Consider the following 11391-nt stretch of genomic DNA (forward strand, 5'->3'; position numbering starts at 1 on the left):
TTTTGTCAAGGCGGAGAAATGCGTATTCCATGCACAGTCTGTCCCCTTCCTAGGGTATATCGTCTCAATACGTATGGATCCTGACAAGGTTAAGGCTGTGATAGATTGGCCATCTCCAGATTCCCTTAAGGCCCTACAGCGGTTTCTGGGGTTCGCCAATTTTTATCGACGTTTCATTCGTAATTTCAGCCAACTAGTCTCACCTCTGATGGCCTTGACCTCCCCCAGTACTCCGTTCAGGTGGTCGGATGCAGCCGAGACTGCATTTACCAACCTCAAGAGCCGCTTTGTTTCGGCTCCCATCCTTGTAGCCCCTGATCCCACATGGCAGTTCGTGGTGGAGGTGGAAGACTCAGAGGTGGGGGTAGGAGCAGTTCTTTCTCAACGTGCTACCTCGGACGATAAGATGCATCCCTGCGCGTTTTTCTCTCATCGTTTATCTCCTGCTGAAAGCAATTATGACATTGGTGACAGAGAATTGTTGGCCGTCAAATTAGCTTTAGAGGAGTGGCATCACTGGTTGGAAGGGTCAGGGGTACCTTTCATTGTTTGGACCGATCACAAGAATTTCGAGTACATTAGAACTGCCAAAAGACTCAATTCCTGGCAGGCTCGGTGGGCACTTTTTTTCGGTCGTTTTGATTTTACTCTGTCGTACCGCCCGGGTTCCAAAAGTGTCAAACCCGATTCTTTGTCACGTCTTTTTGATCCTTCCGCCCGCCTGGTGACTCCCGAGTGTATTTTACCTGAGAAAATAGTCGTCTCAGCACTCGTTTGGGAGGTCGAATCAAAGGTCAAGACGGCCTTAGAAGGGGTAACGCCTCCACTCGGTTGCCCACCGAATCGTTTATTTTTGCCGGAGGAGTTACGTTCCGAAGTTATTCAGTGGGGTCACTGCTCTAACCTTGCTTGTCATCCAGGGATAAGCCGAACCAAGGGGTTAGTTAAACAATGATTCTGGTGGCCACTTATGGCTCGTGACGTCCACGATTTTGTTTTGGCTTGCTCAGTTTGCGCCAGTGGTAAGTCATCTAACCGGCCTCCTGATGGGCTTCTTCAACCGCTGTCTGTCCCATCGAGACCCTGGTCACATATCGCACTAGATTTTGTTACCGCCCTCCTGCCCTCTAATGGCATGATGGTCGTTTTGACCGTAGTGGACCGGTTCTCGAAGGCGGCACATTTCATTCCCTTGCCCAAATTACCGACAGCCAAGGAGACAGCGGTTACTGTCCTAGATCACGTCTTTCGGTTACATGGCCTCGCGGTAGATGTGGTTTCTGACAGGGGATCCCAATTCATATCCAAATTTTGGAAAGAATTTTGTAAGTTGCAAGGAGCGACGGTTAGCCTGTCTTCGGGTTATCATCCCCAGAGTAACGGGCAGTCTGAGCGAGTCTGAGCGTTGCAATGTTTGGTCTCCAAGAATCCTTCTTCCTGGAGCCAACAACTCTCTATGGTGGAGTACGCTCTCAATTCATTACCAGTGTCAGCACCTGCTGCACTAAGGCCAAGGCCGGTCGCCACCGGTCAAAGCCTCCCGTTTACGTCGTGGGTCAAAAAGTGTGGCTTTCTACGAACAATATTCCTCTCCATTCCGTTTCTAACAAATTAGCTACCAATTTCATTGGCCCGTTTACTATCACCAAGATCATTATTCCGGTGACAGTCTGCCTCAAACTACCTCCAGCGTACAGGAGGATACATTCCGCCTTCCATGTGTCCAAAATTAAACCCGTGTTTTATTCACGTATTAATCCGCCTACCCCGGTTCCCCCGCCGCCGCGTCTCGTAGATGGGGAACCGACCTATTCGGTTAATCGTATTCTGGACTCGAGATGGAGGGGACGAGGATTCCAGTGCTTGGTGGACTGGGAAGGTTACGGTCCGGAGGAGAGGAGTTGGGTACCTGCTAGGGACATACTGGATCACTCCCTTATTGATGATTACAATCAGCAGGTAGGCCCTTCTGGGAACTCCAGGAGGCGTTCTTAGAGGGGGGGGGGGTACTGTCACAGTTGGTAAACCGTGATCTCTGGGTTTTGCACTTTGTGGGTGAAGTCTGTGTGTTACGCGTCAGTACTGATTAGTTTGTGGGCGTCTCCGTTAATTGTCATCAGCAACAGCTGTCACTCATTACTCATCCCTATATATTGGCTTGTCTAGTGTCTTGTGTTCGTGAGAGCGTTGTTTTATGTTTGTAAGCTATGCCTTGCTTTTTTGAGTCTGCGTTGGATGTCCGTGTCTCCCCGGAACCCCATCCACTCTACGCAACCCACCACCAAGCAACACCACTTACCTTCGGCTCACTTCCCCGCAGTTCCTGTGTCACCCTCTCCTGCTGCCAACTCTTCTCCGCCTTCCGGATTCGTCATTCATCACCACCATCTTGGACTGTGCATTCCTTCCAGCGTTATTTGTGTCCCTGTATTGTATTGTTTCATTGTTCTCATTAAATTACCTTAACCTCGAACTTGCTTCCTGCCACTCCTTCACCCCAGTCGTTACACTTGCAAAATGGGGGCAAAAACAAAATTGTTGCATTTATAATTTTGTTCAGTGTATGTATATATATATATATATATATATATATATATATATATATAGATAGATAGATAGATAGATAGATAGATGTTGAAAGATGTAATTTATTTAATTTGCAGCTGACATGGAGCCCTATCTTTAAATGGCATAGTTAAATTCTGTAACAGCTTCCTCCTCTTTATACTAAAGGCATAATTCATAATTTCCATTACCAAAATTACTTAAATTCCTTGTGTGTTCAAGCATACTTGGCAGTAAAGCTCCTTCTGACTCTGACTGCACTGAAGAGAAGCAAAACAAAGTCTTGAAGTTCTGGATGGAGTTCAGGGCTTTTTGTGATTGGAAGATGAATAAACTCATGTGTCTTGGTAAAGAGAATGCCCTTAAAAATGCAATTGTGAAGGGAATCCTAACAAGAAAGGAGATCCACAAATATGTGACAATGTGCAAATGCAGATTCAAGAAAAAGAAAAAGGAAAAATCAGTGAATACTAGTTTTTGAGTTTTCTGAATTTATATTTGGTTACACATTTGCAAGCTATTTTGTTGTATTTATTGAATGTACACAAATTTTTCTTAATATTTTGTGAATATATTTCAACTGAGACTATTCTGACTATGAATACAGAGCTCAAGAATGTTTTTGTAAGTTTTACATGTACAAGCCTTACATCACAGCAGATCCAGGGCAGCATTCTTTGCATCAGTTTCCTGCTCTGGCAGCACTCTCTTTATTGTCTTTGTTTCATTTCTCTTTTTTTAGTCTTGTGCTTGAGCAAATGGCCTTGTCTTTGTTTGTACTGGCCATGTGCTCATCTTTTTCCACCTCACCACGCCCCTTTGTTTAACCTTGTCAAGCCCTCATTCTGTTAATTGTTCTTACCTGTTGCTTGTGTGATTTCTTTCCTAATTATTGTGCACTCTTTCAACCTGTTCTTGCCAGCAGAACAACAACCCTGCATCCCAATGTGCATACTATACATCCTAAATAGCCAGATTTGAATAAGGCCTGGCTATTTTCAAAACCGCAGCTTTTTCTATGCAGTTTGGCTGTTCATTTACACGCAAATGCAGCACCAGGTCACTGAAACCGAACATTTTTGAAAACTCCTGCCAGGGTAAAGATGTTCAAAATCTCTGGTTGCAGTGTTATCTTGTAGACAGTGAAACCAGAGATTTTGTCTTGTGATGTCGGAGCATCCACTGTTATCTCCGCCTACTGGAAACTTTTTCAGGCTTCTGATTGGCTTTACGGTTGAGATTACATAGCCTCCTGTTGGCTTGGCATGCTCTTGACACTGCTTTATAGCATGCTTTTGCATTTTCATGTGGACAGAGATTTTTTTTAAATGGATGTTTATAAAAATACCTGTGTACGTGTGGACATGGCCTAAGTGTGTCCCAAAGCATAGTATGTTGAAAAGATTATCGCAAAGTCCCTGGAGACTCGAAAGTTGCGTGTTCGAGTCTTAGTAGCAGCAGGAATTGTAGGTGGGGAGAGAGAATGACCAGCTCTCTCTTCCACCTTCAGACCTTCAGGAACCACGACTGATGTGACCTTAAACACATCAAACCCCCGAATTACTCCCTGGGTACCGCAAACAAAACGGCTGCCCACTGCTCTGGGTTCAGAGTATGGTACACCATACTCGGCCACACGTCACATCACTAATACTACAACCTACCCACTGGAGAAGGATCCGGTCCAGAAACTACAAACACGAATAAAAAAAAAGTGTTAAAAACAAAATGGCGGATACCCATGGCCATATATATCCAAGATGGCGCCGCACATGGCTGCTTCAGTGCTTGGCTCTCCAGTGTTTGTACTGTTTTTGTTCGTTTTTCCTGTTTTTTGTTTACCAAACACGATCAGTTTCACCAGGGATGAACTGCTGAACATTCGGCAGAACACACCACATGATATTTTTCCGGATTTCTATTATACAGACGTTTTACTGAACATTGTTATCGGAGGAGCAGCGGCGCTGATCAAGCGCTTCAGGACGCGCAGACGGGGAAAGCGAGCGGGAGCGCTCGTCAGACTCAGGAAGCGCGGATTTCGAACGCCGTTGCCTAGCATCCATCTCGCAAATCTCCGCTCTCTACCCAACAAAACGGACGAACTCCTTCTGCTCTCTCGGACAAATAAGGATGTCTCTCACTCTGCTGCTCTGTGTTTCACGGAAACCTGGCTGAATGACGCCATACCGGACAGCGCACTCCATCTGCCGGGCTTTCAGCTGTTTAGAGCGGATCGCGACGCAGAATCAACGGGGAAATTGCGCGGCGGCGGGACATGCTTTTACATCAATGAACGGTGGTGTACAGATGTAACTGTGTTAAAGAAGATGTGCTGTCCTGATCTAGAAACGCAGTTTATCAACTGCAAGCCGTTCTATTCGCCGCGGGAGTTTCACTCGCTCATTCTGGTTAGTGTTTACATTTCACCTCAAGCGCATGTGAGCTCAGCTTTACAGAAACTCGCTGATCAGATCACAGACACAGAACAACAACACCCGGACTCTGTTTTAATCATTCTTGGGGACTTTAATAAAGCCAATCTCTCCCGTGAACTGCCAAAATACAGACAGCATGTTACCTGTCCCACCAGAGACAGTAATATACTGGATCACTGTTACACCACAATAAAGGATGCATATCACTCTGTTCCACGAGCAGCTTTGGGACGTTCTGATCACTGTCTGGTTCATCTTATACCGACCTACAAGCAGAAACTTAAATCTGCTAAACCTGTAGTAAAGACTGTGAAGAGATGGACCAGCGAAACAGAGCAGAATTTACAATCTTGTTTTGACATCACAGACTGGAGCGTTTTTGAAGCTGCTACCACCGATCTGGACGAACTCACAGAGACTGTAACATCCTATATTAGTTTCTGTGAGGATATATGCATTCCTACCAGGACTTATTTAACATTCAACAATGATAAGCCATGGTTTACAGTAAAACTCAGACACCTTCGTCAGGCCAAAGAGGATGCCTACAGAAATGGGGACAGGGTCTTGTACAATCAGGCCAGGAACACACTGAACAAAGAGATTAGAGCGGCTAAAAAGACCTATGCTAAAAAGTTGGAAGACCAGTTTACTTCCAACGACTCTACTTCAGTTTGGAGAGGACTGAGAGCCATCACAAACTACAAGACACCATCCCCTTGCACTGAGGCTAATCAACGACTTGCTAACGACCTGAATGAGTTTTATTGTAGATTTGAAACCCCCAACACCCACTCTGACCATCTCCCTACACAACCATTAACACCTCCTGCAATCCCCCTCTCCATACCTCCTGCTCTTCAAATCTGTGAAGATGATGTGCGCCAGGTCTTCAAGAAAAACAAAAGAAGAAAAGCACCAGGCCCAGATGGCATTACACCAGCCTGTCTGAAAATCTGTGCTGACCAGCTGGCCCCCATCTTTTCACAGATCTTCAACAGATCTCTGGAATTGTGTGAAGTGCCTTCCTGCTTCAAACGCTCCACCATAATCCCCATTCCAAAGAAACCCAAGATAACAGGACTTAACGACTACAGACCTGTGGCTCTAACGTCTGTCGTCATGAAGTCGTTTGAAAAACTGGTTCTGGCTTATCTGAAGGACATCACTGGACCCTTACTGGACCCCCTGCAGTTTGCGTACTGAGCAAACAGGTCCGTGGATGATGCAATCAACATGGCATTGCACTTCATCCTGCAACATCTGGACAAAACAGGGACTTATGTGAGGATCCTGTTTGTGGACTTTAGTTCGGCTTTCAACACCATCATCCCAACAACCCTCCAGACCAAACTGACCCAGCTGTCTGTTCCTAGCTCTATCTGTCAGTGGATCACCAGCTTTCTGACAGATAGGCAACAGTTAGTGAGACTGGGGAAATTCATGTCAAACAGCTGCTCCACCAACACTGGTGCCCCTCAGGGATGTGTTCTCTCCCCTCTGCTCTTCTCCCTGTACACCAACGACTGCACCTCTAAAGACCCCTCTGTCAAGCTCCTGAAGTTTGCAGACGACACTACAGTCATCGGCCTCATCCAGGACGGTGACGAGTCTGCTTACAGACAGGAGGTTGAGCAGCTGGCTGTCTGGTGCAGTCTTAACAACCTGGAGCTGAATTGTGTGAAGTGCCTTCCTGCTTCAAACGCTCCACCATAATCCCCATTCCAAAGAAACCCAAGATAACAGGACTTAACGACTACAGACCTGTGGCTCTAACGTCTGTCGTCATGAAGTCGTTTGAAAAACTGGTTCTGGCTTATCTGAAGGACATCACTGGACCCTTACTGGACCCCCTGCAGTTTGCGTACCGAGCAAACAGGTCCGTGGATGATGCAATCAACATGGCATTGCACTTCATCCTGCAACATCTGGACAAAACAGGGACTTATGTGAGGATCCTGTTTGTGGACTTTAGTTCGGCTTTCAACACCATCATCCCAACAACCCTCCAGACCAAACTGACCCAGCTCTCTGTTCCTAGCTCTATCTGTCAGTGGATCACCAGCTTTCTGACAGATAGGCAACAGTTAGTGAGACTGGGGAAATTCATGTCAAACAGCTGCTCCACCAACACTGGTGCCCCTCAGGGATGTGTTCTCTCCCCTCTGCTCTTCTCCCTGTACACCAACGACTGCACCTCTAAAGACCCCTCTGTCAAGTTCCTGAAGTTTGCAGACGACACTACAGTCATCGGCCTCATCCAGGACGGTGACGAGTCTGCTTAGAGACAGGAGGTTGAGCAGCTGGCTGTCTGGTGCAGTCTTAACAACCTGGAGCTGAACACGCTCAAAACAGTGGAGATGACTGTGGACTTTAGGAGAAACCCCCCTGCACTTTCCCCACTCACCATCATGAACAGCACTGTGGCTGCAGTGGAGTCATTCAGATTCCTGGGAACCACCATCTCTCAGGACCTGAAGTGGGACAATCACATTGGCTCCATTGTGAAAAAAGCCCAACAAAGGTTGTACTTCCTTCGCCAGCTGAGGAAGTTTAACCTGCCACAGGAGCTGCTGAAACAGTTCTACTCAGCCGTCATTGAGTCAGTCCTGTGTACTTCAATTACTGTCTGGTTTGGTTCAGCTACAAAATCAGATATCAGAAGACTACAGAGAACTGTTCCGAGTGCTGAAAGGATTATTGGTGCTCCCCTGCCCACCCTCCAAGAACTGTACACATCCAGAGTGAGGAAAAGGACTCAGAAAATCACTCTGGATCCCTCACATCCAAGTCACCCCATCTTTGAACTTTTGCCATCTGGCCGGCGCCTCAGAGCCGCAAATACAAGAACAGCAAGGCACAAGCATAGTTTCTTCCCCCAGGCAATCTACCTCATGAACAGTTAAATGTTTCCCACTTAAACGTATGCTTATGCAAAAATGAGCAATATCCTTATATTTATTTGTTACCCCTCCATCCTAGAACATTCCTGCATCTCACTCAATCCTATTCCATTATCATTTATAGCACAATTGTTTATACACTTATTTATTTGCCAATTTGTAATTCTCCTGTAAATTTTTTTTTTTTTTTTTTTTTTGTCTGTGTGTTGTTGTCTCTGTTTACTGGAAGCTTATGTCACTAAAACAAATTCCTTGTATGCGCAAGCATACTTGGCAATAAAGCTCTTTCTGATTCTGATATATATATATATATATATATTTATTGCCCATGTAATTATTTTCTTGTGAACAGATTTAATTGTGATATTGCTACATTGTGTACATTTTGTGATCTACATGATGAAACATTTTATCATTTATTTTGGAGTTGTCCTCCTTAAGTTTCAGATTTCTGTTCCTTCTCATATCATGCCCAGCTTTTAACTGTGCTTTAAAAATGTATTATTTGTTTTTTTCTCTTATGACAAATCTTACCATAAGGAATATTATTTAATTAATCTGCTTCTTTTGTTAGCTAAATTTAGTATTCATAAATGTATATTTGGAGGAAATAAGCCTTTATTTGAATTTTAAGAGCAGGCATTTTGCAATATCTAAATACAATATTGGGGCTGAAAAATAAGAAAGCTGCAAAATGCGTTTCAATCTGTAAACATTTTCACATCTTTGTTTAACTTTTAAATTTGTCACTGATTATGTATATGTATTTTTATGTCTGTTTATTTGCTTTAATTTTTGTACCCCCTGACTGCAGTTGTAATTCCTAAAAGTAAAAAAAAAAAAAGGGGTGGGTTTGCAGCTCCACCAAGAGGCAGCTGAGTTACCTGCAGCTTTCCCAGAGGTGACCGATCTCATAGACACCAAGTGTGCACATACTCTACAAATAATCATACCACTGAAAAATAAATAAATAAAAGAGATTTCTTAAAAAATACATTAAAACCGTGACCTGGAACTACTGCATACATCTGTGTGTTGAACTAATCTAATAACTAGTAAGATTGATCTTAATGACCCATGAGTTTACCGCTTTCTTTGCCACAGCCATATCGCCCTGCAGCCCAAGACTGGCTGTTAGTGTCTGCTATTAACACTGAATATAACAAAATCACATCTTTAATTAAGTAAATTTATAAAACCGCTACATTAAAAAAAAAAAAACAATATTGAAAAACATGAAATTCACAGCAATATCACTGCCAGGTCAAATATTTAATCTAAAAAAACACTATAGTGGTTTTGAATGTATATGAATGTATCAAAGAAAGACATCAAACAATAGCTACATTGCAAACATGAATTTCGAAAAAGACTAAATTCACAGCAATGAAATTTCTATCCATTTCAAAACATTTTAAGTGCATTGTAACAATGAGGAAAAGACAAACAATATTACAAAAATGAATATTAAAAAAGGTCTCCAAATTCTCCATCCGTCATGACTGAATGTGGTTGTTATTTAATAATCTTCATATGACCGATTCACATAAATATGTAAGGACAAATTGCAGTCATTATGTACAGTATGTTCAATTTTCGTCAGAATGAGTCCAGTCTGATTTCAGATTCTGAAAGTTCTGTTTATATGAATCCTAAACATTGCAATGCAACTCACATATTTGTTTACATGTGCATTACATGTATGCAGCACGTTCAGAACCAGAGAAAGAATGATATTACTATACTGAATAAAAAAAAAATTAAGTTTTGTTTCTTATTATTATTACATGCTTTAATGTGCTGAATGGATGAACTAAAATAATAATAGAAGAAAATTTACAGAATAAAAGGCACTAAGGAATGACATTAACACATTTTTGAACTCTTACTAATTAAACACACCTGATTCAGCTCATTAGTAATGACTCCAAGACCAGAAATAGGCCCTGTTCACACGGACACGGGTATTTTTATAACCGTGACTTTTTTTTACGCGGTTCGGCCTTTCGTCCACACGAAAACGCAGTTTCAGGCCACAGAAACCGAACATTTTTGAAAACTACGGCCAGGGTGAGCATTTTCAGAAACGCCGGTTGCAGTATTGTCGTGTGGACAGTATAACCGGGGTTTTTGCCTTGCGACATCAGAGTGTGCGCCGTTATCCGCTGTGTTTGACGTCAGATTGTGCGCTGCTGACTGCTTCTGATTGGCCAAGGTGACTTTACAATTTGGGTTATATCGCCGCCTGCTGGTCTGGCATGCTCTTGACAGCGCTTGATAGCATGTTTTTGCGTTTTCATGTGGACGGGATTTTTGTTTAAACGCAGGAGGAAAAACTCCGGTTATAAAAATACCCGTGTCTGTGTGGACTAGGCCATAGATGGGTTCAGGCTATATCTATTTGAAAATGAATCTTTTTTTTTTATTTTTATGATTTGACCTTCTCTCCAATAGAGAGCATTATTGTCCTCCAAAACCAGCTTTTTGAAGATGCTCACCCAAGAGGATAAATGTGAAAATGTTTGTAGTGTGGACTGTGAAAACAGATCTATTTGAAAACGATGATACATGTTTAGTCATGTGACGCATATTGTAACGATAGATCTTGTTATGGATAATACCGCCTGCTTTGTGCTATTCATTTGTTTCTTGTGAAGATAAATGCTACTGTTTTGTGGCAAAACATGAGGGCAACTGTGTTTTAGACCAGACATGGAATGGTGATTAAGTGCACCTGGACACACCAGAATATTTAACTAAAGCAATAACTGTGGCAGAAGAATAGCATGAGAACTTTATTATGTCTCATCTCCTTGAGCTTTAATTACATATTTAATTACACATGCAGCAAGGTGATTTTAGTGTTTCACACAAGAAATTGTTAACCCCGTGTCTTTTTAAAACCTGGGTAAAACCTGGGATCCAGAGTTATCTTGATTCACACTGCTCACAATTTAATTTACCTGGGGTTGACAATTAATCCTGCATTTATAAATTGACGATTCACACTGTACAGTACATTCCTAAACACTGTGTTAATGTTCTTATTTGCATATTTGTGGGGTCAGTGTCATATATTGGGCAAATACAGTGTGCTGTCCCTTCTTTACTTCCATTGTCTGTTGATAAGCATCTAGCCATAACATTCTAACACTGCGTTCACACTGTACAATTTTGACTCTGCAATCTGGAGCAGGTTTCATAAACCCCAAGTAAAAAGCGAAATTACAAGTGTGAAATTTGTCTGTTACCGGGGTTAAAAGCAGGGTTTGAAGCTACAATAATCCAGGGGTAAATGCTGTGTGAAAAAAAAAACCGTTTGAGTGACTCTTGTGTATGAAATGGCCTCCAATGCCACTCCCACATTCTGCAGGATGGTCGGGATAGTGCTACCTGGTAGGCCCCTATCTATAATACCCTACACTTAACCCTAAACATACTCACTTTGCTGAATGGCTTGCCCTTTCCCTGACAAATCAGGTAGA

The sequence above is a fragment of the Carassius carassius genome, chromosome 24 (assembly GCF_963082965.1).
Source record: "Carassius carassius chromosome 24, fCarCar2.1, whole genome shotgun sequence".
Lineage (NCBI taxonomy): Eukaryota > Metazoa > Chordata > Actinopteri > Cypriniformes > Cyprinidae > Carassius > Carassius carassius.